This window comes from Triticum aestivum, chromosome 3B, assembly GCF_018294505.1.
Source record: "Triticum aestivum cultivar Chinese Spring chromosome 3B, IWGSC CS RefSeq v2.1, whole genome shotgun sequence".
NCBI classification, from domain to species: domain Eukaryota; kingdom Viridiplantae; phylum Streptophyta; class Magnoliopsida; order Poales; family Poaceae; genus Triticum; species Triticum aestivum.
In genome coordinates, this window is record NC_057801.1 from 495219648 (window position 1) to 495246058 (window position 26411).

Genomic DNA, 26411 nt, shown 5'->3' on the forward strand with positions numbered 1-26411 from the left:
TTTGAGGTACACATCCGGCTGAACCGACAGTAACAATCGTAGAGGTGCTGCCCTTATGCCCTAGCCGAATTAACGGGAACATAGGGCATAAACACAAGAGCCAGGCAACCCAGCATGGCCACATCTTAAGTCATATCGATGCATATAATGATGAAGAAAAGGCACATATGGAAAAAGAACGCATATGTGGTAAGCAAGAAGCTATGAAAGCAATTGTATTTAGCTTCCATATAGGAAGCCCCCAGGTAATGCTTACACACATAGTGCGGTCGGAGCGATCCAAGCATCCGCACTGTATTGAGTAATTTGTGTGAAGAATGAAAAAGAACGAGAAAGGAAAAAGGGGAGTGTGACGCCCCCGATTCAATCGTACACTAATCATGCACGCAAACGTGTACGATCAAGATCAGGGACTCACGACAAGATATCACAACACAACTCTAAAAATAAAAATAAGTCATACAAGCATCATTATACAAACCATGGGCCTTGAGGGCTCGAATACAAGTGCTCGATCATAGATGAGTCAGTGGAAGCAACAATATCTGAGTACAGACATAAGTTAAACAAATTTGCCTTAAGAAGGCTAGCACAAACTGGGATACAGATCGAAAGAGGCGCAGGCCTCCTGCCTGGGATCCTCCTAAACTACTCCTGGTCGTCGTCAGCGGCCTGCAAGTAGTAGTAGGCACCTTCAGTGTAGTAGGAGTCGTCGTCGACGGTGGCGTCTGGATCCTGGGCTCCAGCATTTGGTTGCGACAACCAGGAAGAAAGGAAAGGGGGGAATAGGGGGAGAAAAGCAACTGTGAGTACTCATCCAAAGTACTCTCAAGCAAGGATCTACACTACATATGCATGGGTATATGTGTAAAGAGGCAATATCGGTGGACTAAACTGCAGAATGGCAGAATAAGAGGGGGATAGCTAGTCCTATCGAAGACTACGCTTATGGCAGCCTCCATCTTGCAGCATGTAGAAGAGAGTAGATTGAAGTCCTCCAAGTAGCATCGCATAGCATAATCCTACCCGGCAATCCTCCCCTCGTCGCCCTGTGGAAAAGCGATCACCGGGTTGTCTGTGGAACTTGTCTTGGTGTGTTTTATTAAGTATCCGGTTCTAGTTGTCATAAGGTCAACGTACAACTCCAGGTCATCCTTTTACCGAGGGACACGTCTATTCGAATAGATAAACTTCCCTGCAGGGGTGCACCACATGACCCAACACACTCGATCCCATTTGGCCGGACACACTTTCCTGGGTCATGCCCAGCCTCGGAAGATCAACACATCGCAGCCCCACCTAGGCACAACAGAGAGGTCAGCACGCCAGTCTAAATCCTATGTGCACAGGGGTCTGGGCCCATCTCCCATTGCACACATGCACGTTGCCTACGCAGCCGGTGAGCAGACCTAGCAACCTCCATTACAAAGGAAGTTGCGTTACGCAGTCCAAGCTGGCGCGCGCCGCTCAGTCGCTGACGTCACGAAGGCTTTGGCTGATACCGCGACGTCGAGTGCCCATATCTTTCCCGCGTAGTTGGTTAGTGCGTATAGGCCAGTGGCCAGACTCAGATCAAATACCAAGATCTCGTTAAGCGTGTTATTTTGAAGTAACCGCGGATGTCGACCAGGGCCAGGCCCACCTCTCTCCTAGGTGGTCTCAACCTGCCCTGTCGCTCCGCCATAAAGTAACAGTCGGGGGCCGTCGGTCACCCTAGGCCCACCTCTACCGGGATGGAGCCACCTGTCCTTTCAGCCCCCACATCGGAATCACTTGCGGGTACTCAATGAGCCAACCTGACTTTAGTCACCATCTGTATAGTATGTAGGTATGTATTGTATATACCCGTGATCACCTCCCAAGTGATCACGGCCTGATAGTATAGCAAGGCAGACTGACAAGAATGTAGGGCCAATGATGATAAACTAGCATCCTATACTAAGAATTTAGGATTGCGGGTAAGGTATCAACAACTGTAGCAACAATGACAGGCTGTGCAACAGAATAGGATCAATCGAAATAGTAACATGCTATACTACTCTAATGCAAGTAGTAGAGAGAAGAATAGGCGATATCTGGTGATCAAGGGGGGGCAAGGAGGGGTCGTAAACTCCATAGTCGAATTGGGGTCGCCGGCAGTCCCGGGGTCTACCGGAAAGAAGTAACAGAGGGGGAACACAATAAATAACAAAGCAATCAAAGCATCACAAAGCGTAACATGGCAATACGCGGTGCTAGGTGTGCCCTAACGCGGTAGTAGGTGATACCGACGAAGGGGAGAAACATCCGGGAAAGTATCCCCGACGTTTCGCGTTTTCGGACAGATGAACCGGGGGTGAAATGTTGCAGGTTCACTATGCTAGGGACGCATGGCGGACGAACGGGCTGCGTATCTGGATTCGTCTCGTGGTTCTGAGCAACTTTCATGTACAAAGTTTTTCCATTCGAGGTACGGTTTATTTTATATTAATTTTCAAAGTTTTATTTCATTTTTAGAATTGACAGAATTAATTTAATTAGAAAATGAAGTTATGACGTCAGCATGGTGTCAGGGTGATGTGAGCAGTCAAACGGTCAGTTGACTTAGTCAAACTAACATGTGGGTCCTACCGTCATTGACTGAGACTAACTAATCAGGATTGATTAGATTAATTAGTGATTAGATTAATCTAATTATGATTAATTAAATTAATTAATTCTTTAATTAATTATTTATTTTTAATTTTATTAATTCATTTTTTTCTCTTTTTTTATTAACGTTCCATGGGCTGGGGCCCTCTGTTCAGTGGCCCAGGGGAGGTGACGGTGTTCTGGACTAGGGGGTACTCAACGCGTCGTCTCCCGATCAGTTGGATTGGGCCGAGGACCCCCATGGCCGTATACTCATGAGCCAGTCCGGACAGCTGCCGCATACAAGGAAGAATCCACAAGACTTGGCGATCAAGACAAGGACTCCTCCCCCACCGGCGTATTCGGCTAGGACTCTTGTTATCCTAGGCCTCTGGTGCATTATATAAACCGGGGCCAGGCTAGTCGATAGACATATACAATAACAATCATACCATAGGCTAGCTTCTATGGTTTAGCCTCTCTGATCTCGTGGTAGATCAACTCTTGTACTACCCATATCATCAATATTAATCAAGCAGGACGTAGGGTTTTACCTCCATCGAGAGGGCCCGAACCTGGGTAAAACATCGTGTCCCTTGCCTCCTGTTACCATTGATCCTAAGACGCACTGCTTGGGACCCCCTACCCGAGATCCGCCGGTTTTGACACCGACATTGGTGCTTTCATTGAGAGTTCCGCTGTGTGATCGGCGAAAGGATCAATGGCTCGACTGCAGGTCAACTGCGAAGTCGGCTTCTTCGTCACCAGCTCGACTGGTCACCTTGGCTTGACCGAGGACTGCGCCCTACCTCCGATCGTCATGTTCGGATGAAGGCCTTCATCAACACCAACTCCGATCTCTATCAAGATCATGGAGGAGTCATCCATGGAGCTCGGGGGCTCAACGTCAACATTGCCCTCAGGCGACCGTGCTGTTTTTCTGGACAGCAAACTTGTATCCGCCGCCACCGCCTCCTCGAGTGTCGCTTAAACGATTACTTCGGTGGAATTATGCGGAATTAAGTCTACAACAACCCTGCAAAAATTTCGTCGAGTTCCGATGGAGGAATCTCCGGCAATCTCCGATATACCGGAGCCCTGTTGAATCTGGACGAGAATCCGGACGAGTTTAGGGCGTGGTATCCAGCATCTAGCTCGGATGTCCTTTGGAGGATCCAACCGTTGATTTGCTGCGGAATTCCCATATCTACCACCTGCCAAAAATTCAGCTCGATCCGACCGTCCAAACTCCGGGAAACTTCCGATTAGTGCATCACTTTTTGGATCTGTTTTCTGCGCGAGAACGAATCCGACCCGAATTCATCTTCTTTATGAACGGGATCTCGGACATCCTTTTTGAAGGAAGTTTTCGTATGGGGTGTTGTGTTTTATTCTCAAACACATCCCAGTAGTATTAAAAGTATTCTTGCAATACGAACTTCACCGTCGCGCCGGTGTCAAACCAGCCCGACAACATCACTCCACGGCGGCCGACCTGCGTTAGACACGTCGTCGCTTTGTTGAGCCGAGCTCAATTTCTTCGGATCATCATCTCGGCCAGCCGAACAATAGTTCGGCATCGCGAAGGATAAATCGTCACCAACATCGCCGCCCCACGGATTACACGGAGCGGGCACACCTGCATCGCCACACGGTCACTTCATCAAGCCGGCATCGACCACGTCACGACCTGCATCGCTGGACCGGGGGCTTCATCATCTCTTCATCAACCTACTCCGGAGACTTCGGCGTCGCTGGCCGACCAGCTCCGTCACGTTAGCTGGACCGAGGGCTTTGCCTCGGCGAGCCAACCTTTGCCAGCATCGCCATGCCGTTGCTTTATCGCCCATCAGGCGATAGGTGTGCGGATCGAGTCCCAATTTTGGGAATCACCTTTCTTCGGATTGCTACAACAAATAAGCCAGGTGCTATTAATCCTAGTATTTTTTGCTTGTTAGGGTTCATTTTTCCCAATGAATTATTACTCTGGTTTGTCCGTCATATGTACGCAGGTCTATCAAATGGTGGCCGCATTAACGACGGTCGCATGGTGGTTCGGTCAGTTTCCGTACATAGTCCGGCGAACGCCGCATCCGGAACTCGAACCGACCTGTGAATTCAGGCCTTGCCATGCCTTTACCGCATCACGCCGCCGCCCTGCATCGACATTGACTTCGGCGCCAGGCCATATTTCTTTTATTACTCACTTTGCATAAATTATTTGCTATGCAACGAATTTTTTTTTATTATTATTACTATTATCTCTGGTTTGCACTATTTTTTGTGCACAGGAAAATGATCCAGCCGGACTATATCCTTTGGCGTCACCTCGGCTGGACGGGGGGCTTCGTCAACACTTCATTACCCCATGCCGGGGACTTCGGCATCACCCTGCCGTCCTGCATTGACCGTGCTATGTCACCACTTTGGAGTGCCGAGCTCTTTGCTCCGCCACCTCGGGACCGGCTCGGGGATGGAACCTTGTCCCGCATCAAGATCGGACCGCGTCATCAATACCGAACACATTAACCAGCTAAGTTGTCTTCATGCTCAAAGTTTTAAATTTTTCACTTGTGTTCGGCTCGGCCAAGCATTATACTTTTTTGGAAAAAAGTTGCTTGTAAAAATTTCCTTGTCCAAACTTTGTTTGTGACGCGCAAATTCAAATACCCCGTTTACTTGGGGGCTTCCTTCATGAAGCTTTTTCCTCTTGCATATGGTTATACTTGTACGGCTTCGTTCCTTGTTCGTGTATTACGCCACAATATGCACCATATCGACTTAAGCGATTTGCAAGCTGGGTTGCCTGGCTCCTGTGCTTACCCCTACGTTCCCGATTGTTCGGCTAGGGAGTAAAGGGAGCACCTCTGCGATTGTCACGATCGGGTCAACCGAGCCGGACCTCAGACTGGGTGAAGCCGAAAGCTAGCGCTCTTATTGTTTTCAATCATGGTCGGCACACAACGGAACTCATGAGTACAAAAAATCTATTGCACAAGTCTCATAATAACAATGAGCACCGAAGAAAGGTATCGGTGGGGGTACTATTTTCTTCGAAGATGCTTCTTACTCTTCGCAGTAATATAGCATAAGTTCCCTGAGCGCGCTTTGTCTGTTACAGCCTTATGGCCTGATTGCCTGGTTATTGGAAACACCGTCGATATTCTCGACAGATGGAGTACATAACACTTTTCGGTCCTTGACCGAAGAGGGAGAAGCCGACGGTCGGTTAAGACGCGTTTAAAGTTCGGTTGAACATAGATATGATATAAGTACTTCGGTACATGCAATCATTCTTTTACCCAAGTCACTTGGGGGCTCTTAAATTTATATGAGCCGTTTTATGATAAGTGTTTTTCTTCTTAGTCGTTGCAAAGTTTTTATTATTATTTATCACTCCTTTTTTCGACACAAGTGTGCGGTCACTAGCCGGGGAGCCTAATTTCTCTCTCAAAGCCGCTAGAGTTTAGTTTGCTAAACTGGCCTAGTAAGAAGTACTCCGCCTTCGGGATAGGAGGTTGAAGCCGTAGGCTGACCCGCTTGAAGTTTTGAGATAGGATGTGTCATGTTAAAGCACGGCAGAAGCACCTTTTTTTTCTAAAGTCCAATTTTCGGATTGGCACCGAACACTTGATCTAGTTCGGACATTAATCTTTTGAATAAGTTTTTTGGCTTTTCGAGCCCATGGCACTTTTAAACTATTTGTGTGTTTCAGCACAAGTCTCGCAATGCAACGCCGGACACGTTTTGAGATTCGGCAAAAACATCCTCGGATATTGCTATATATGCATCAGTTTCAAATTGTGTCTTCGGTCAATAGTTGGGTTGCCCAGCTCCCGCGCTTGCCTCCTAAGTTCCGCTTTGTTCGGCTAGGTGTGCAAAGGGAGAACCACTGCGATTGTGCTTCCAGCTCGCATGGTCAAGCACCTCAGTGGAGAAAGTCGAAAACTGACTGTCACAATAGGTGTAAACTGGTCAGCGATCCGATGACTATATTAAATGATGGGCCATTCATAACATTGGCCGAAGTGTTTCCTGCTTGACCTCGACTGTCGCCGAACACTATCGGGGGCTATTAACTGGCCTCCAAAACTAAATCCTCGATATTTTGCTCTTACATTGGAGCAGAGATTTCATGATCATGCTTAGCATGACAACCCAAACAAAGGAACCGATAGCGGGACTATTTTCTCTGGAAGACATTTCTTCTATTAAACAGTAATATAACATGTCTCTCCGCGTACCTTTGTTTATAAAACCGTATGGCCAGATTGCCTTGTTTGTTGTAAATCTTTGCCCTCATAAAGGCTTTATAAAGTAGGACAAACACTCCTCGGCTATTGGCCGAGGAGGTGGAAGCCGATGGTCGGTCAACAAAGTTTTGTACAATGCGGATCCGAGCATTAATGACGTAAAGTACTTGGATACATAGAGTCATTACACATAATTTGTGATTTTACTATGGATATCGATCCTTAATTCGGCCTCCCGTGCCCGCATTAAGGCTCGGGGGCTACTGGGCTTCGGGCTTATTATTTACAAATATTAAAGGGGCACATCGATCCCCTGATCTGGTGTTGCCACCCGACCAGTGTCTCGGGGGCTACTGCATTGCCTGTTCTATGCAGAAAATTTTAAGTGCAATACAGTTTCCGAGGAGATTTTGATCCTCAGGTTGGTCGGCCGCACCCAACCTGAGTCTCGAGGACTGAGCATGCCGCTTTTTGTGTCCCAAAGTATTCTGCCGAGCTAGGACTTGATCCTCAGACCGATTTTGCAAATCAACCTGAGTCTCAGCGGCTACGGGGATCAGCGGTCTTATGTCATCCTTCATGTGCATCTCGGGTTTTAGACCGATACCCACCTTGAGGGCTACTGGCACCAATCAAAAATATTGACAAAAATCAGCCCACATTCAGGGTGGTGCGCCACCTCGGAAGCAGTCCGGCATAAAGCTCGGGCGCTAGTGGCTGGCTCCATAGAGGGCATTTCCGGCATTAAGCTCGGCTAAACTCCTTCAAACCTCTTTGAACCAAGGTGATTTACGACACCTCGGATACAGTCCGGCGTTGGATCTCGGATACATAGTCCGGCTTTGGAGCTCGGATACAGTCCGGCGTTGGAGCTCGGATACATAATCTGGCGTTAGAGCTGGAAAGCAGTCCGGCATTGGTGCTTGGCTGTGAAAGATACCTCGAATGCAGTCCGGCGTTGGGGCTCGGACGCAAGAGGACGTTGCCGCCCGGGAACAACTTCAAACCCGAGGTGTGGCATAAAAATAAAAAGACATTGATAAAGGCCAGAAACTTAAAGGGACTCCTCGGATACCCGACGTGTAAACTCGTCGAATGCATTTCGGCGATCCTCAAGATAGAAGATGAGAAGATTTGTTGAACCAGTTTTCAAGACCAGCAACCGAAGATGAAGAATAGTTCGGAAGGATCGAGGAGCGTCCCTAACTTGAAGACCGGTTCAGGGGGCTACTGACGGTGTCCTGGACTAGGAGGTACTCAACGCGTCGTCTCCCGATCAGTTGGATTGGGCCGAGGACCCCCATGGATGTATACTCATGGGCCAGTCCGGACAGTTGCCGCATACAAGGAAGAATCAACAAGACTTGGCGATCAAGACAAGGACTCCTCCCCCACCGGCGTATTCGGCTAGGACTCTTGTTATCCTAGGCCTCTGGTGCATTATATAAACCGGGGCCAGGCTAGTCGATAGACATATACAACAACAATCATACCATAGGCTAGCTTCTAGGGTTTAGCCTCTCTGATCTCGTGGTAGATCAACTCTTGTACTACCCATACCATCAATATTAATCAAGCAGGACGTAGGGTTTTACCTCCATTGAGAGGGCCCGAACCTGGGTAAACATCGTGTCCCTTGCCTCCTGTTACCATTGATCCTAAGACGCACTGCTTGGGACCCCCTACCCGAGATCCGCCGGTTTTGACACCGACAGGAGGCCTAGCGGGTTTGGACGCGGGTGCCCGAATGGGCGCGGGCGCCAGGAGTGGGTGCCCGACAGGGGGAAGACCAGGCACGGCATCGCCCGAGCGGGAGCGCCGGTGAGCAGGGCGGAGGCGGCGGTGAGGTCAGGTGGGTAGCAGCGGGTAGAGCGCGCACGGGCGGGACGATGCGCGCATCAGCCGCCGAGCGCGGGCGATTCGGTGGCCGCAAGTGGCAGAGAGGGGGGCAGCACAGTCCTATAGGCGGGAGCAACGGGATGGTGCACCGACGGGCATGCACAGGGCGCACACGCGCGGTGGCCATAGCGACGAGTGCCAGGCGCGCAAGCGCAGCGCCGGTAGGTGGTGTCGCGTGAGGGAGAGGAAAGGAAGCGGAGCTCACTGCAGGCGTAGGGAACAAGGCAATGGGGCTGGTGGTGGGGGAAGGGGACGACGCGTCGAAGATGAGGCAGGCCGGCGACGTGGTGATGAGGACGCACGATGCTTGGCGATCCGGTGACGGGCGCGGGGAAGACAACGTCGGGCAGCACCGGGCGGCGAGGCATGGTCATCGGGGCGCAGCGGGGAGGCGTTCGACGAGCGGCGAGGTGGCCCGGCGAGTCGGAGCGACGGGCGCTGATGGTGCAGCGACGAGCGGCGTCAGGGGCGACGAGGAAAGCCCCGATCCAGATCAGATCGGGGGGAGCATAGTGGGTGGGGCGAGTGGGGGGTTACGGGTTAGGGTTTGACCGAGATGGGGGATATGGGGAGTGGGGAGGGCGGCCTGGGCCAGTTTGGCTAGCAGCTGGGCCAACTGGCCTAATGGTGGGGTTCTCTTTCTTTTGTTTTTGTTTTGTTTTGTTTTACTTTTCTTATTTTTCTTTTCTGTTTCGTTTAGTTCCTAATTATTTTAGTTTCTTTAAAATACCAAGTTAGCACCTAAATTAGTATCATCAAAATAGGCCACTGCCAAACCTAGTTTGGACCCAAAATAAATTAGTTTAATATATTTTTTATATTTTCAAAAGCAAATAAATTATTATTTTAGCCACTATTTTTAATTAGTTTAGGGCATTTAAACACTTCATAAAAGGTTGGTTCCACCACCAAAACTAGTTCGGGATTATTTGCCACATGATGAACATTTTAGTTTTAATATTTGAAAATTTTTATTGTTTGCTTGATTTTGAATTTGAATTTGAATCGGTTTCGAACTGACGCGAGATCATCAACAGTAATCAAAGTGACGTGGCATCACTAGCAGAGGGTTGTTGTAGCTTAGTTACTCGGGCATCACAATTCTCCTCCACTACAAGAAATCTTGTCCCGGGATTTAGGAGTGGGAGTAAGGGGGAAGGGATTTAGTTACGAAAGTCTAACTGGTTTTCTTGGTGTTGGTTGGTCTTCTCGATGAGGTCGACCCATTACATTGACGTCTTCATTTGTCTGCTTCAGGCCATCCTGATGAAGTCAGCATCCTTTCTTCGGGAACTCCCTCGTACTTACAAAAGAATAAAGGGGGTAGTTCGGGAGAACATACCTCTGCAAGGTTGACTATCTGGTCGAAAACAACGGGGAAGGTGGCGGAAAGTAACTCTCGAATTGAAACGTAAGAAAATATCTAGAGCAAAGTAAGGAGATATCATGGGAAGTTTCGAGCGGGCAGGCAATCGTTCGATGCCTGATACAGGGCGTGAAAGGAGTTCGAAGCAACGGGAATAAGTATTGTGTCTGATACCAGAATTGATGATCTCTCCGATGGTGGCTCATGAATTACATACGAGGCCACGTGCGAGGAACAAACTTGGGAACAGGGGGGTACACGAGACTCAGGTTTCGATCTTGTGGAACTTTGGGTTATGGGCCCACCATGTGGTTACAAGTAGAGGGAGCGATGACATCTTGCACAGATACGGTAGAAAGGTATGTCGGAGGATAGCCTGTCAGTTATGTTGGCAACAACGTTGGTACCAAGGGCGAGGGACGAAGAGAACCATTCTCCTGCTCGTTGAACGAGGCGGACCAATAGGCGAAGTTCTCGTCCATCGGTGGTTACCGGAATGTCATCAACAATAGTAACAGGGTCTTACTGATAGAGTGGTACAACGAGGTGCTTACCTAAGCAGGGAATTATCACTGCTCGGTTAAGTCTGATTACTGGAAAGGTTAAACAGAACAATGGAAATGATAGTATGATTATCAGATTAAACAGACTAATGGAAAGGAAAATGTGTTAAACACATATTTCAGGAGTATATCCTTCCCAAGGACAAGCAGAGCATGATATCCATGACAAGATATAATGTAGAAAACCCTTTTGGTAAGGGGAGAGAAACTTCATGACATTACTCAGGCAACGGTGTTTGGATAATTGAGCAAGAAACATTTAGCATTGGGCTTAAATGTTCTTGTTGAAAATTGGAGTACCGCAAACATGCATCGAGATAGCATTGACATTGTCATCAAGTAAGGGTCAAAATTTGGATGCACAAAGGATCCATCAGGAACAACTTATATAATAAGTCTTACAATTTTCTCATGGAAGAATGACTAACCTTGCCAAAAAGGAAACTATAACAATAGGTCCTCCGGCCAGGTGTGCTAGGCATGACATCACCTTACCGGGTCATATAAATACCAATGTTATAACACTTGGAAATATGTTCCAACCATCATATCTGACCGAGATTCAGATCTGATTGGTGTCAGGATACCTCAGACTTGGGATCCTGAGATAAAAAGGTGCGACACGAATTGACGAGAAGACATCATAAGATTCTCGGGAAATGAACTATGGAAGCGAGTTCCGAAACAAGTGTTCATCAGTAAACCCAAGAGAGGATGATGAGGTGGCTGATGGACTCGGCAAGAAATCATCGAGATTTCCAAAGGATGGATTTCCACAGTTATGTAAACAAGGAGATAACATTTGCCAGATCAAATGGTATAATGATGCATGCTCGAGGAAAACTTACACAAGTAAACATTGGTTGAAAGATGCACCCATAACATGGGCTTAGGTATCATGATCAATGTTTAGAATGGTGATTCAATTATCGAAAGACTTAGAATGAAACTATCGCCCATTCACTTCAAAGCAATAGGGTTGCTAGAAGTTTTGAATTCACGCGCCATAGCTCAATTGTTGGTATTCCGGTTAAAAACAACACGGGGACCAAGGAATGAACGGAGATGGCGAGAAGTGTTATTATATCAAGAATTCTTAAGAGGTGGTGAAATTCTCGTGACATTCCTGACATAAAAGAAGGTAATACTCCAAGGTAAAGAAGAACAAAGGCTGGATAGCAAGGAACTCAAGGTTTAACACAAAACATGAATAGGTTTGTGTTGGAGGGAAGGCAATAATCTTGTCCATGATAACACGACCCATCGGGGGGCAAGGATGATATTTCTCATCATGAATTTGATTGATATCCTAGAAGAGCTCAGAATGTTGATGATGTTCACGACACATTTGTCGCGAGATTTCAAGAATATGTAATCGATCGGCGATGACATCAAGTCAAAGGAATGACAAAGTGAAAGGTTATAGGAACCAAGGGTACGACACAAACTCGAAATCAAGCTTCCTGTTCGAGGCAAAATGATACTACGAGGAAGATCGGCTAAGGTTAGCTCATCATCGAAAGTGGTGCTCCGGGAAGAAGAACCAGGTAGCACAGTCAAAATTAGCACGATCATGAAGTAATCGATCATGCCAGGAATGACGTGATAGAGTATTAAACTACTCAACAACGAAGTACTGGGAGTACTGAATCTCAGTGTTGATTCGATTCACAATTCGATGTTCTTGGTTGACGACAACCCAGAACTCGTGAAGTGACTATGACGGGGAAAAGAACTACTTCATCAGAAATTCATAAGATGAAGTGCAATGGGTTGATATCCTCGAGATACCATGGGGTAATATACTTGAAGGTAGATCATAATAAAGGTTGGACAGGTGCATTGATCTGCATAGGACAAGTGGTTTATCTTGTCCGAGAAATGGAATCAGGTAGAAAATATGGTCGGAACCATGATTGCAAAGGATCAATTCACAGATATCAAATGACATTATATCAAGGAAATAGTTATTATTACTAGAAGCTTCTATGATAGGATTTACATCGTGTCCATGGGCATGAACACAAAGGTTCAAGGTCGACTCCCACTTCGTCAATGCATAACCTTCCATTCACCTCTCATATTTCAAAAATGACATTAGTTCTTGAAAGTTTTACCTGGTGCAATACCAGATAAGTATGACCCATGAAATCTTTCGGGTTCACACGGATTAGGTAACGCATAGGTTCAACCCATCAGGGCATCTTAGGAACATATACCACAAACTTCAATAGTAATTAACACAAGCTCGATAGTAGAACATGGGTGATAAAAGGAGAGGATACAATTTACCGAATGCATTATGTATCAGGGAAAGATCTTCTCGACGTTTTTGTATACGAAGCACACTGTCAGATGATATTACAATAAAGGATCCGACGGTCCACAGTGGAGCTGATGTGAGTATCGGTACACAAGCAGAGGAAGAAACAATGTGAAGGCATTGGATTATGGAAGCAACTGACTAATTCAAAGCTCAATGTAAAGAATCATGATTTCTGATTCAAAGGATCAGAAGCAAATGCTCTGATTAAGGATGGGTAAGCTGAATAGACTTAGGGGTACAATCGACGACAATTTGATAGGTCGATAAACAGATCATGTTCAAAATGACATCTCAGCCGGAAAGATAATTTTAAAAGAATCAACCGATGATTGCGTGCATTCGCACTCATGTTGAATCAATAGGATCAAAATGACGGTGTCAAAGGAGACTAATGAATGTTGCTAGACCTATGGGAAGCAATGATAATGCAAGCAAACAAGTATATGTAGAGCAATCGTTTTAAAGAGGATTCTCGAATGATCGGATAGAATATCAAAGTATCATATGAAACCTATGAACAACTGGGGATGGATGAATACTCGATAAGTGCAAGTAATTATTTGCAGGGGTATTTAGGTGGAAAAGAACTGCAAAGCAGTAGACACAAGGTATTCTCAGAATAACGAAGTGCAATTCGAGGCATCTTGTATTAACAAGATCAATGGGGTTGAATGTAAGGCTGACAAGTGTATGCAGTTATCCCTAAGGATATAACAGTGGTAGGGAATGCAAAAAGCGATGACACAAAGTCTTGAGAGAACACTATAAAGTATCTTCAGAATCTTCTGGTGCAGCAGGCGATCATCTGTACTAAGGGGCTCTCCAGGAGGAAGTGGTCACGAGATCCTAATGTTAGAGTTAGTAAAACTAGTTAAACCCAAATAGAAAAGAGTTCAGCGTCCCAGAGTATAGATTGACGAGTAAAAGATCCTAGTACCACCCAATGGCGACGTGGGCCCATGGGCGCACAGCCATGTTAGTAAAAGTTTTGCAATGACTAGACTCAACTTCGACCAAGGAGTTTGAAAGGGGGATTCCTACAGGCAGTCGGCTCTGATACCAACTTGTGACGCCCCCGATTCAATCGTACACTAATCATGCACGCAAACGTGTACGATCAAGATCAGGGACTCACGGGAAGATATCACAACACAACTCTAAATATAAAAATAAGTCATACAAGCATCATAATACAAGCCAGGGGCCTCGAGGGCTCGAATACAAGTGCTCGATCATAGACGAGTCAGCGGAAGCAACAATATCTGAGTACAGACATAAGTTAAACAAATTTGCCTTAAGAAGGCTAGCACAAACTGGGATACAGATCGAAAGAGGTGCAGGCCTCCCGCCTGGGATCCTCCTAAACTACTCCTGGTCATCGTCAGCGGCCTGCACGTAGTAGTAGGCACCTCCAGTGTAGTAGGAGTCATCGTCGATAATGGCGTCTGGATCCTGGGCTCCAGCATCTGGTTGCGACAACCAGGAAGAAAGGAAAGGGGGGAAAGGGGGAGAAAAGCAACCGTGAGTACTCATCCAAACTACTCGCAAGCAAGGATCTACACTACATATGCATGTGTATATGTGTAAAGAGGCAATATCGGTGGACTGAACTGCAGAATGCTAGAATAAGAGGGGGATAGCTAGTCCTATCAAAGACTACGCTTCTGGAAGCCTCCATCTTGCAGCATGTAGAAGAGAGTAGATTGAAGTCCTCCAAGTAGCATCGCATAGCATAATCCTACCCGGCGATCCTCCCCTCGTCGCCATGTGGAAAAGTGATCACCGGGTTGTCTGTGGAACTTGTCTTGGTGTGTTTTATTAAGTATCCGGTTCTAGTTGTCATAAGGTCAAGGTACAACTCCAGGTCGTCCTTTTACCGAGGGACACGGCTATTCGAATAGATAAACTTCCCTACAGGGGTGCACCACATGACCCAACACACTCAATCCCATTTGGCCGGACACACTTTCCTGGGTCATGCCCAGCCTCGGAAGATCAACACGTCGCAGCCCCACCTAGGCACAACAGAGAGGTCAGCACGCCAGTATAAATCCTATGTGCACAGGGGTCTGGGCCCATCGCCCATTGCACACATGCACGTTGCCTACGCAGCCGGTGAGCAGACCTAGCAACCTCCATTACAAAGGAAGTTGCGTTACGCAGTCCAAGCTGGCGCGCGCCGCTCAGTCGCTGACGTCACGAAGGCTTTGGCTGATACCGTGACGTCGAGTGCCCATATCTTTCCCGCGTAGTTGGTTAGTGCATATAGGCCAGTGGCCAGACTCAGATCAAATACCAAGATCTCGTTAAGCGTGTTATTTTGAAGTAACCGCGGACGCCGACTAGGGCCAGGCCCACCTCTCTCCTAGGTGGTCTCAACCTGCCCTGTCGCTCCGCCATAAAGTAACAGTCGGGGGCCGTCGGTCACCCTAGGCCCACCTCTACCGGGATGGAGCCACCTGTCCTTTCAGCCCCCACATCGGAATCACTTGCGGGTACTCAATGAGCCAACCTGACTTTAGTCACCATCTGTATAGTATGTAGGTATGTATTGTATATACCCGTGATCACCTCCTAAGTGATCACGGCCTGATAGTATAGCAAGGCAGACTGACAAGAATGTAGGGCCAATTATGATAAACTAGCATCCTATACTAAGAATTTAGGATTGCGGGTATGGTATCAACAACTGTAGTAACAATGAAAGGCTATGCAACATAATAGGATCAATCGAAACAGTAACATGCTATACTACTCTAATGCAAGCAGTAGAGAGAAGAATAGGCTATATCTGGTGATCAAGGGGGGGATTGCCTGGTAGCTCTGGCAAGAAGGAGGGGTCGTCAACTCCGTAGTCAAACTAGGGTCGCCGGCAGTCCCGAGGTCTACCGGAAAGAAGTAACGGAGGGGGAACACAATAAATAACAAAGCAAACCAAGCATCACAAAGCGTAACATGGTAATACGTGGTGCTAGGTGTGCCCTAACGCGGTAGTAGGTGATACCGACGAAGGGGGGAAACATCCGGGAAAGTATCCCCGGCATTTTGCGTTTTCAGACAGATGAACCGGGGGTGAAATGTTGCAGGTTCACTATGCTAGGGACGCGCGACGGATGAACGGGTTGCGTATCTAGATTTGTCTCGTCGTTCTGAGTAACTTTCATGTACAAAGTTTTTCAATCCGAGGTACGGTTTATTTTATATTAATTTTCAAAATTTTATTTCATTTTTAGAATTAATAGAATTAATTTAATTAGAAAATGCAGTTATGATGTCAGCATGGTGTCAGGGCGATGTCAGCAGTCAAACAGTCAGTTGACTTGGTCAAACTAACGTGTGGGTCCTACCGTCATTGACTGAGACTAACTAATCTGGATTGATTAGATTAATTAGTGATTAGGTTAATCTAATTATGATTAATTAAATAAATTAATTCTTTAATTAATTAATTATTTTTATTAATTCATTTTTTCTCTTTTTTTATTAACGTTCCATGGGCTGGCGCCCTCTGTTCAGTGGCCCAGGGGAGTCCTAGCCGGTTTGGACTGAAGGAAATATGCCCTAGAGGCAATAATAAAGTTATTATTTATTTCCTTATTTCATGATAAATGTTTATTATTCATGCTAGAATTGTATTAACCGGAAACATAATACATGTGTGAATACATAGACAAACATAGTGTCACTAGTATGCCTCTACTTGACTAGCTCGTTTATCAAAGATGGTTATGTTTCCTAGCCATGGACAAAAGAGTTGTCATTTGATTAATGGGATCACATAATTGGGAGAATGATGTGATTGACATGACCCATTCCGTTAGCCTAGCACTTGATCGTTTAGTATGTTGCTATTGCTTTCTTCATGACTTATACATGTTCCTGTAACTATGAGATTATGCAACTCCCGTTTACCGGAGGAACACTTTGGGTGCTACCAAATGTCACAACGTAACTGGGTGATTATAAAGGAGTACTACAAGTGTCTCCAAATGTACATGTTGGGTTGGCGTATTTCGAGATTAGGTTTTGTCACTCCGATTGCCGGAGAGGTATCTCTGGGCCCTCTCGGTAATGCACATCACTATAAGCCTTGCAAGCAATGTGACTAATGAGTTAGTTGCGGGATGATGCATTACGTAACGAGTAAAGAGACTTTCCAGTAACGAGATTGAACTAGGTATTGGATACCGACGATCGAATCTCGGGCAAGTAACATACCGATGACAATGGGAACAACGTATGTTGTTATGCGGTTTGACCGATAAAGATCTTCGTAGAATATGTGGGAGCCAATATGAGCATCCAGGTTCCGCTATTGGTTATTGACCGAGAATAGTTCTAGGTCATGTCTACATTGTTCTCGAACCCGTAGGGTCCGCACGCTTAAGGTTTCGATGACAGTTATATTATAAGTTTATGAGTTTTGATGTACCGAAGGAGTTCGGAGTCCCGGATGAGATCGGGGACATGACGAGGAGTCTCAAAATGGTCGAGACGTAAAGATCGATATATTGGACGACTATATTCGGAGTTCGTAAAGGTTCCGAGTGATTCGGGTATTTTTCGGAGTACCGGAGAGTTAGGGAATTCGCCGGGGAGTATATGGGCCTTATTGGGCCATACGGGAATAGAGGAGAGAGGCCGAAAGGAAGGAGGCGTGCAGCCCTCCTCTGGTCCGAATTGGACAAGGGGTGCGGCCCCCTTTTCCTTCCTCCTCTCCCCCTCTTTCCCCCTTCTCCTACTCCAACAAGGAAGGAGGGAGTCCTACTCCCGGTGGGAGTAGGACTCCCCTTGGCGCGCCTCTACTAGGCCGGCCGCCCCCTCCCCCCTTGCTCCTTGATATACGGGGGTAGGGGGGCACCTCTAGGCACAACACAAGTTGATCTACGGATCGTTCCTTAGCCGTGTGCGGTGCCCCCCTCCACCATATTCCACCTCGGTCATATCGTCGCGGAATTTAGGCGAAGCCCTGCGCCGGTAGAACATCATCATCGTCACCACGCCGTCGTGCTGACGGAACTCATCCCCGAAGCTTTGCTGGATCGGAGCCCGGGGATCGTCATCGAGCTGAACGTGTGCTGAACTCGGAGGTGCCGTACGTTCGGTGCTTGGATCGGTCGGATCGTGAAGACGTATGACTACATCAACCGCGTTTTCATAACGCTTCCGCTTACGGTCTACGAGGGTACGTGGACGAACACTCTCCCCTCTCGTTGCTATGCCATCACCATGATCTTGCGTGTGCGTAGGAAATTTTTTGAAATTACTACGTTCCCCAACAGTGGCATCCGATCCTAGGTTTTATGCGTTGATGTTATATGCATGAGTAGAACACAAGTGAGTTGTGGGCGATACAAGTCATACTGCTTACCAGCATGTCATACTTTGGTTCGGCGGTATTGTGAGATGAAGCGGCCCGGACCGACATTACGCGTACGCTTACGCGAGACTGGTTTCACCGTTACGAGCACTCGTGCTTAAAGGTGGCTGGCGGGTGTCTGTCTCTCTCACTTTAGTTGAATCGAGTGTGGCTACGCCCGGTCCTTGCGAAGGTTAAAACATCACCAACTTGACAAACTATCGTTGTGGTTTTTGATGCGTAGGTAAGAACGGTTCTTGCTAAGCCCGTAGCAGCCACGTAAAATTTGCAACAACAAAGTAGAGGACGTCTAACTTGTTTTTGCAGGGCATGGTGTGATGTGATATGGTCAAGACGTGATGCTATATTTTATTGTATGAGATGATCATGTTTTGTAACCGAAGTTATCGGCAACTGGCAGGAGCCATATGGTTGTCACTTTATTGTATGAAATGCAAACGCCCTGTAATTGCTTTACTTTATCACTAAGCGGTAGCGATAGTCGTAGAAGCAATAGATGGCGTAACGACAACGATGCTACGATGGAGATCAAGGTGTCGCGCCGGTGACGATGGTGATCACGATGGTGCTTCGGAGATGGAGATCACAAGCACAAGATGATGATGGCCATATCATATCACTTATATTGATTGCATGTGATGTTTATCCTTTATGCATCTTATCTTGCTTTGATTGACGGTAGCATTTTAAGATGAACTCTCACTAAAATTATCAAGAAGTGTTCTCCCTGAGTATGCACCGTTGCCAAAGTTCGTCGTGCCCAGACACCACATGATGATCGGGTGTGATAAGCTCTACGTCCATCTACAACGGGTGCAAGACAGTTTTGCACACGTGGAATACTCAGGTTAAACTTGACGAGCCTAGCATATGCAGATATGGCCTCGGAACATGGAGACCGAAAGGTTGAGCGTGAATCATATAGTAGATATGATCAACATAGTGATGTTAACCATTGAAAACTACTCCATCTCACGTGATGATCGGTTATGGTTTAGTTGATTTGGATCACGTGATCACTTAGATGACTAGAGAGATGTCTGTCTAAGTGGGAGTTCTTAAGTAATATGATTAATTGAACTTAAATTTATCATGAACTTAGTCCTGGTAGTATTTTGCAAATTATGTTATAGATCAATAGCTTGCGTTGTTGCTTTCGTATGTTTATTTTGATATGTTCCTAGAGAAAATTGTGTTGAAAGATGTTAGTAGCAATGATGCGGATTGGATCCGTGATCTGAGGTTTATCCTCATTGCTGCACAGAAGAATTATGTCCTTAATGCACCGCTAGGTGACAGACCTATTGCAGGAGCAGATGCAGACGTTATGAACGTTTGGCTAGCTCAATATGATGACTACTTGATAGTTTTGTGCACCATGCTTTATGGCTTAGAATCGGGACTTCAAAAACGTTTTGAACGTCATGGACCATATGAGATGTCCCAGGAGTTGAAGTTAATATTTCAAGCAAATACCCGAGTTGAGAGATATGAAGTCTCCAACAAGTTCTATAGCTAAAAGATGGAGGAGAATCGCTCAACTAGTGAGCATGTGCTCAGATTGTCTGGGTACTACAATCGCTTGAATCAAGTGGGAGTTAATCTTCCAGATAAGATAGTGATTGACAGGATTCTCTAGTCACCGCCACCAAGTTAGTAGAACTTCGTGATGAACTATAATGCAAGGGATGACGAAAACGATTCCCAAGCTCTTCGTGATGCTGAAATCGACGAAGGTAGAAATCAAGAAAGAGCATCAAGTGTTGATGATTGACAAGACCACTAGTTTCAAGAAAAGGGCAAAGGGAAAGAAAGGGAACTTCAAGCAGAATGGCAAGCAAGTTGTCACTCCCGCGAAGAAGCCCAAAGCTGGACCAAAGCCTGAAACTGAGTGATTATACTGCAAAGAAAATGGTCACTAAAGCGGAAATGCCTTGAATATTTGGTGGATAAGAAGGATGGCAAAGTGAACAAAGGGTATATTTGATATACAGGTGTTTGATGTGTGCCTTACTAGTGTTTATAGTAGCCCCTGAGTATTTGATACTTGTTCGGTTGCTAAGATTAGTAACTCGAAACAGGAGTTACAGAATAAACAGAGACTAGTTGAAGGGGAAGTGACGATGAGTGTTGGAAGTAGTTCCAAGATTAATATGATCATCATCGCACACTCCCTATACTTTCGAGATTAGTGTTAAACCTAAATAAATGTTATTTGGCGTTTGCGTTGAGCATGAATATGATTTGATCATGTTTATTGCGATACGGTTATTCATTTAAAAGGTTAGAGAATAAATTGTTATTCTGTTTACATGAATAAACCTTCGATGGTCATACACCCAATGAACATAGTTTGTTGGATCTCGATCGTAGTGATACACATATTCATCATATTGATGCCAAAAGATGAAAAGTTAATAATGATAGTGCAACTTATTTGTGGCACTGCCGTTTGGGTCATATCGGTGTAAAGCGCATGAAGAAACTCCATAAAGATGGATTTTCGGAATCACTTGGTTATGAATCATTTGATGCTTGCGAACTGTGCCTTTTTGGCAAGATGACTAAAACTCCGTTCTCCGGAACAATGGAACGAGATACTGGCTTATTGGAAAGAATACATATCGATGTATGCAATCCAATGAGTGTTGATGCTCGTGGCAAGTATCGTTATTTTCTGACCTTCACAAAATGATTTGAGCAGATATGGGTATATCTACTTGATGAAACATAAGTCTGAAATAGTTGAAAGGTTCAAAGAATTTCAGAGTGAAGTGGAAGAATCATCATAACAAGAAAATAAAGTTTCTGCGATCTGATCGCGGAGACGAATATTTGAGTTATGAGTTTGGTCTTCAATTAAAACAATGTGGAATAGTTTCACAAACTCATGCCACCTGGAACACCACAACTTAATGGTGTGTCCGAACGTCATAACAGTACTTTATTGGATATAGTGCAATCTATGATGTCTCTTACCGATTTACCACTATCGTTTTGGGGTTATGCATTAGAGACAACTGCATTCACTTTAAATAGGGCACCATCTAAATCCGTTGAGACGACACCATATGAACTATGGTTTAGCAGTAAACCTAAGCTTTCATTTCTTAAAGTTTGGAGTTGCGATGCTTATATGAAAAAGGTTTTCAACCTGATAAGCTCGAACCCAAATCGGAGAAGTGCGTCTTCATAGAATACCCAAAGGAAACTGTTGGGTACACCTTCTATCACAGATTCGAAGGAAAAACATTCGTTGCTAAGAATGGATCCTTTCTTGAGAAGGAGTTTCTCTCGAAAGAAGTGAGTGGGAGGAAAGTAGAACTTGATGAGGTAATTGTACTTTCTCCCAAATTGGAAAGTTGTTCATCACAGAAATCAGTTCTAGTGATTGCTACATCGATTAACGAGGAAGCTAATGATGATGATCATGAAACTTCAAATCAAGTTACTACAGAACCTCGTAGGTATTCCAGAGTACGGTCCACGCCAGTGTGGTACGGTAATCCTGTTGTGGAAGTCATGTTACTAGACCATGATGAACCTACGAACTATGAGGAAGTGATGATGAGCCCAGATTCCGCGAAATGGCTTGAGGCCATGAAATCTGAGATAGGATCCATGTATGAGAACAAAGTGTGGACTTTGGTGGAGTTGCCCGATGATCGGCAAGCCATATTGTATAAATGGATCTTCAAGAGGAAGACAGATGCTGATAGTAGTGTTACTATCTACAAAGCTCGACTTGTCGTAAAAAAGTTTTCGACAAGTTCAAGGTGTTGACTACAATGAGATTTTCTCAACTGTAGCGATGCTTAAGTCTGTCCAAATCATGTTAGCAATTACCACATTTTATGAAATCTGGCAAATGGATGTCAAAACTGCATTCCTTAATGGTTTTCTTAAAGAAGAGTTGTATATGATGCAACCAGAAGGTTTTGTCAATCCTAAAGGTGCTAACAAAATGTGCAAGCTCCAGCGATCCATCTATGGACTAGTGCAAGCATCTCAGAGTTGGAATATACGCTTTCATAAGTTGATCAAAGCATAAAGTTATATACAGATTTGTGGTGAAGCCTGTATTTACAAGAAAGTGAGTGGGAGCTGTCGGTGTCAAAACCGGCGGATCTCGGGTAGGGGGTCCCAAATTGTGCGTCTAGGCGGATGGTAACAGGAGACAAGGGACACGATGTTTTTACCTAGGTTCGGGCCCTCTCGATGGAGGTAAAACCCTACTCCTGCTTGATTGATATTGATGATATGGGTAGTACAAGAGTGGATCTACCACGAGATCAAGGAGGCTAAACCCTAGAAGCTAGCCTATGGTATGATTGTTGTTCGTCCTATGGACTAAAACCCTCTGGTTTATATAGACACCGGAGAGGTCTAGGGTTACACAGAGTCGGTTACAATGGTAGGAGATCTACATATCCGTATTGCCAAGCTTGCCTTCCATGTCAAGGAAAGTCCCATCCGGACACGGGACGAAGTCTTCAATCTTGTATCTTCATAGTCTTGGAGTCCGGCCGATGATGATAGTTCGGCTATCCGGACACCCCCTAGTCCAGGACTCCCTCAGTAGCCCCTGAACCAGGCTTCAATGACGACGAGTCCGGCGCGCATATTGTCTTCGGCATTGCAAGGCGGGTTCCTCCTCCGAATAATTCATAGAAGATTGTGAATACCAGGATAGTGTCCGGCTCTGCAAAATAAATTCCACGCACCACCGTAGAGAGAATAATATTTACACAAGTTCAATCTGCTGACGTATTTTGTGGCGTGACGTCACACCACTACCAAGCCTTTTCTTGAATCGTTTTTATTATACCACCTCAGCGCGTTAATTATACCACTTTATTATACCACTATCGTTTTGGGGTTGTGCATTAGAGATAGCTGCATTCACGTTAAAAGGGCACCATCTAAATCCGTTGATACGACAACATATGAACTGTGGTTTGGCAAGAAACCAAAGTTGTCGTTTCTTAAAGTTTGGAGTTGCGATGCTTATATGAAAAAAGTTTCAACCTGATAAGCTCAAACCCAAATCGGAGAATTGCGTCTTCATAGAATACCCAAAGTTAACTATTGGGTACACCTTCTATCACAGATTGGAAGGCAAGTTATTCATTGCTAAGAATGGATCCTTTCTAGAGAAGGAGTTTCTCTCGAAAGAAGTGAGTGGGAGGAAACTAGAACTTGATGAGGTAACTGTACCTGCTCCCTTATTGGAAGGTAGTTCATCACAGAAATCTGTTCCTGTGACTACTACACCAATTAGTGAGGAAGTTAATGATGATGATCATGAAACTTCAGATTAAGTTACTACAGAACCTCGTAGGTCTTCCAGAGTAAGATCCGCACCAGAGTGGTACGGTAATCCTGTTCTGGAAGTCATGTTACTAGACCATGATGAACCTACGAACTATGAGGAAGCGATGATGAGCCCAGATTCCACGAAATGGCTTGAGGCCATAAAATCTGAGATATGATCCATGTATGAAAACAAAGTATGGACTTTGATTGACTTGCTCGATGATCAGCAAGCCATGTTAAATAAATGGATCTTCAAGAGGAAGACGGACATTGATAGTAGTGTTACTATCTACTAAGCTCGACTTGTTGCGAAATGTTTTCAACAAGTTCAAGGTGTTGAATACGATGAGATTTTCTCACTCGTATCGAAGCTTAAGTCTATCTGAATCATGTTAGAAATTGCCACATTTTATGAAATCTGGCAAATGGATGTCGAAACTGCATTCCTTAATGGATTTATTAAAGAAGAGTTGTATATGATGCAACCAGAAAGTTTTTGTCAATCCTAAAGATGCTAACAAAGTGTGCAAGCTCCAGCAATCCATCAATGGACTGGTGCAAGCATCTCGGAGTTGGAATATACGCTTTGGTGAGTTGATCAAAGCATATGGTTTTATACAGACTTTTGAAGAAGCCTGTATTTACAAGAAAGTGAGTGGGAGCTCTGTAGCATTTCTAATATTATATATGGATGACATATTCTTAATTGGAAATGATATGGAAATTCTAGATAGCATGAAAGGATACTTGAATAAGAGTTTTTCAAAGCAAGACCTCGGTGAAGCTGCTTACACATTGAGCATCAAGATCTATATAGATAGATCAAGACGCTTGATAAGATTTTTCAATGAGTACATACCTTGATAAAATTTTGAAATAGTTCAAAATGGAACAGTCAAAGAAGGAGTTCTTGCCTGTGTTACAAGGTGTGAAGTTGAGTAAGACTCAAGACCCGACCATTGCAGAAAATAGAAAGAGAATGAAAAGTCATTCCCTATGCCTCAGTCATAGGTTCTATAAAGTATGCTATGCTGTGAACCAGTCCTATTGTATACCTTGCTCTGTGTTTGGCAAAGAAATACAATTTTGATCCAATAAGTAGATCACTGGACATGGGTCAAGAATATCCTTAGTGAGGACTAAGGAGACGTTTCTCGATTATGGAGGTGATAAAAGAGCCCATCGTAAAAGTTACAACGCTACAAGCTTTTACACCAATCCAGATGACTCTAAGTCTCAATCTGGATACATATTGAAAGTGGGAGCAATTAGCTAGAGTAGCTCCGTGCAGAGCATTGTGGACATAGAATATTTGCGAAATACATACGGCTCTGAATATGACAGACCCGTTGACTAAGCTTCTCTCACGAGCAAAACATGATCATACCTTAGTACTCTTTTGGGTGTTAATCACATAGCGATGTGAACTAGATTATTGACTCTAGTAACCCTTTGGGTGTTAATCACATAGTGATGTGAACTAGATTATTGACTCTAGTAAACCCTTTGGGTGTTGATCACATGATGATGTGAACTATGGGTATTAAGCACATGCAGATGTGAATATTGGTGTTAAATCACATAGCGATGTGAACTAGATTATTGACTCTAGTGCAAGTGGGAGACTGAAGGAAATATGCCCTAGAGGCAATAATAAAGTTATTATTTATTTCCTTATTTCATGATAAATGTTTATTATTTATGCTAGAATTTTATTAACCGGAAACATAATACATGTGTGAATACATAGACAAACATAGTGTCACTAGTATGCCTCTACTTGACTAGCTCGTTTATCAAAGATGGTTATGTTTCCTAGCCATGGACAAAAGAGTTGTCATTTGATTAATGGGATCACATCATTAGGAGAATGATGTGATTGACATGACCCATTCCGTTAGCCTAGCACTTGATCGTTTAGTATGTTGCTATTGCTTTCTTCATGACTTATACATGTTCCTATAACTATGAGATTATGCAACTCCCGTTTACCGGAGGAACACTTTGGGTCTACCAAACGTCACAACGTAACTGGGTGATTATAAAGGAGTACTACAGGTGTCTCCAAAGGTACATGTTGGGTTGGCGTATTTCGAGATTAGGTTTTGTCACTCCGATTGTCGGAGAGGTATCTCTGGGCCCTCTCGGTAATGCACATCACTATAAGCCTTGCAAGCAATGTGACTAATGAGTTAGTTGCGGGATGATGCATTACGTAACGAGTAAAGAGACTTGCCGGTAACGAGATTGAACTAGGTATTGGATACCGACGATCGAATCTCGGGCAAGTAACATACCGATGACAAAGGGAACAACGTATGTTGTTATGCGGTTTGACCGATAAAGATCTTCGTAGAATATGTGGGAGCCAATATGAGCATCCAGGTTCCGCTATTGGTTATTGACCGAGAATAGTTCTAGGTCATGTCTACATTGTTCTCGAACCCGTAGGGTCCGCACGCTTAAGGTTTCGATGACAGTTATATTATGAGTTTATGAGTTTTGATGTACCGAAGGAGTTCGGAGTCCCGGATGAGATCGGGGACATGACGAGGAGTCTCAAAATGGTCGAGACGTAAAGATCGATATATTGGACGACTATATTCGGAGTTCGGAAAGGTTCCGAGTGATTCGGGTATTTTTCGGAGTACCGGAGAGTTACGGGAATTCGCCGGGGAGTATATGGGCCTTATTGGGC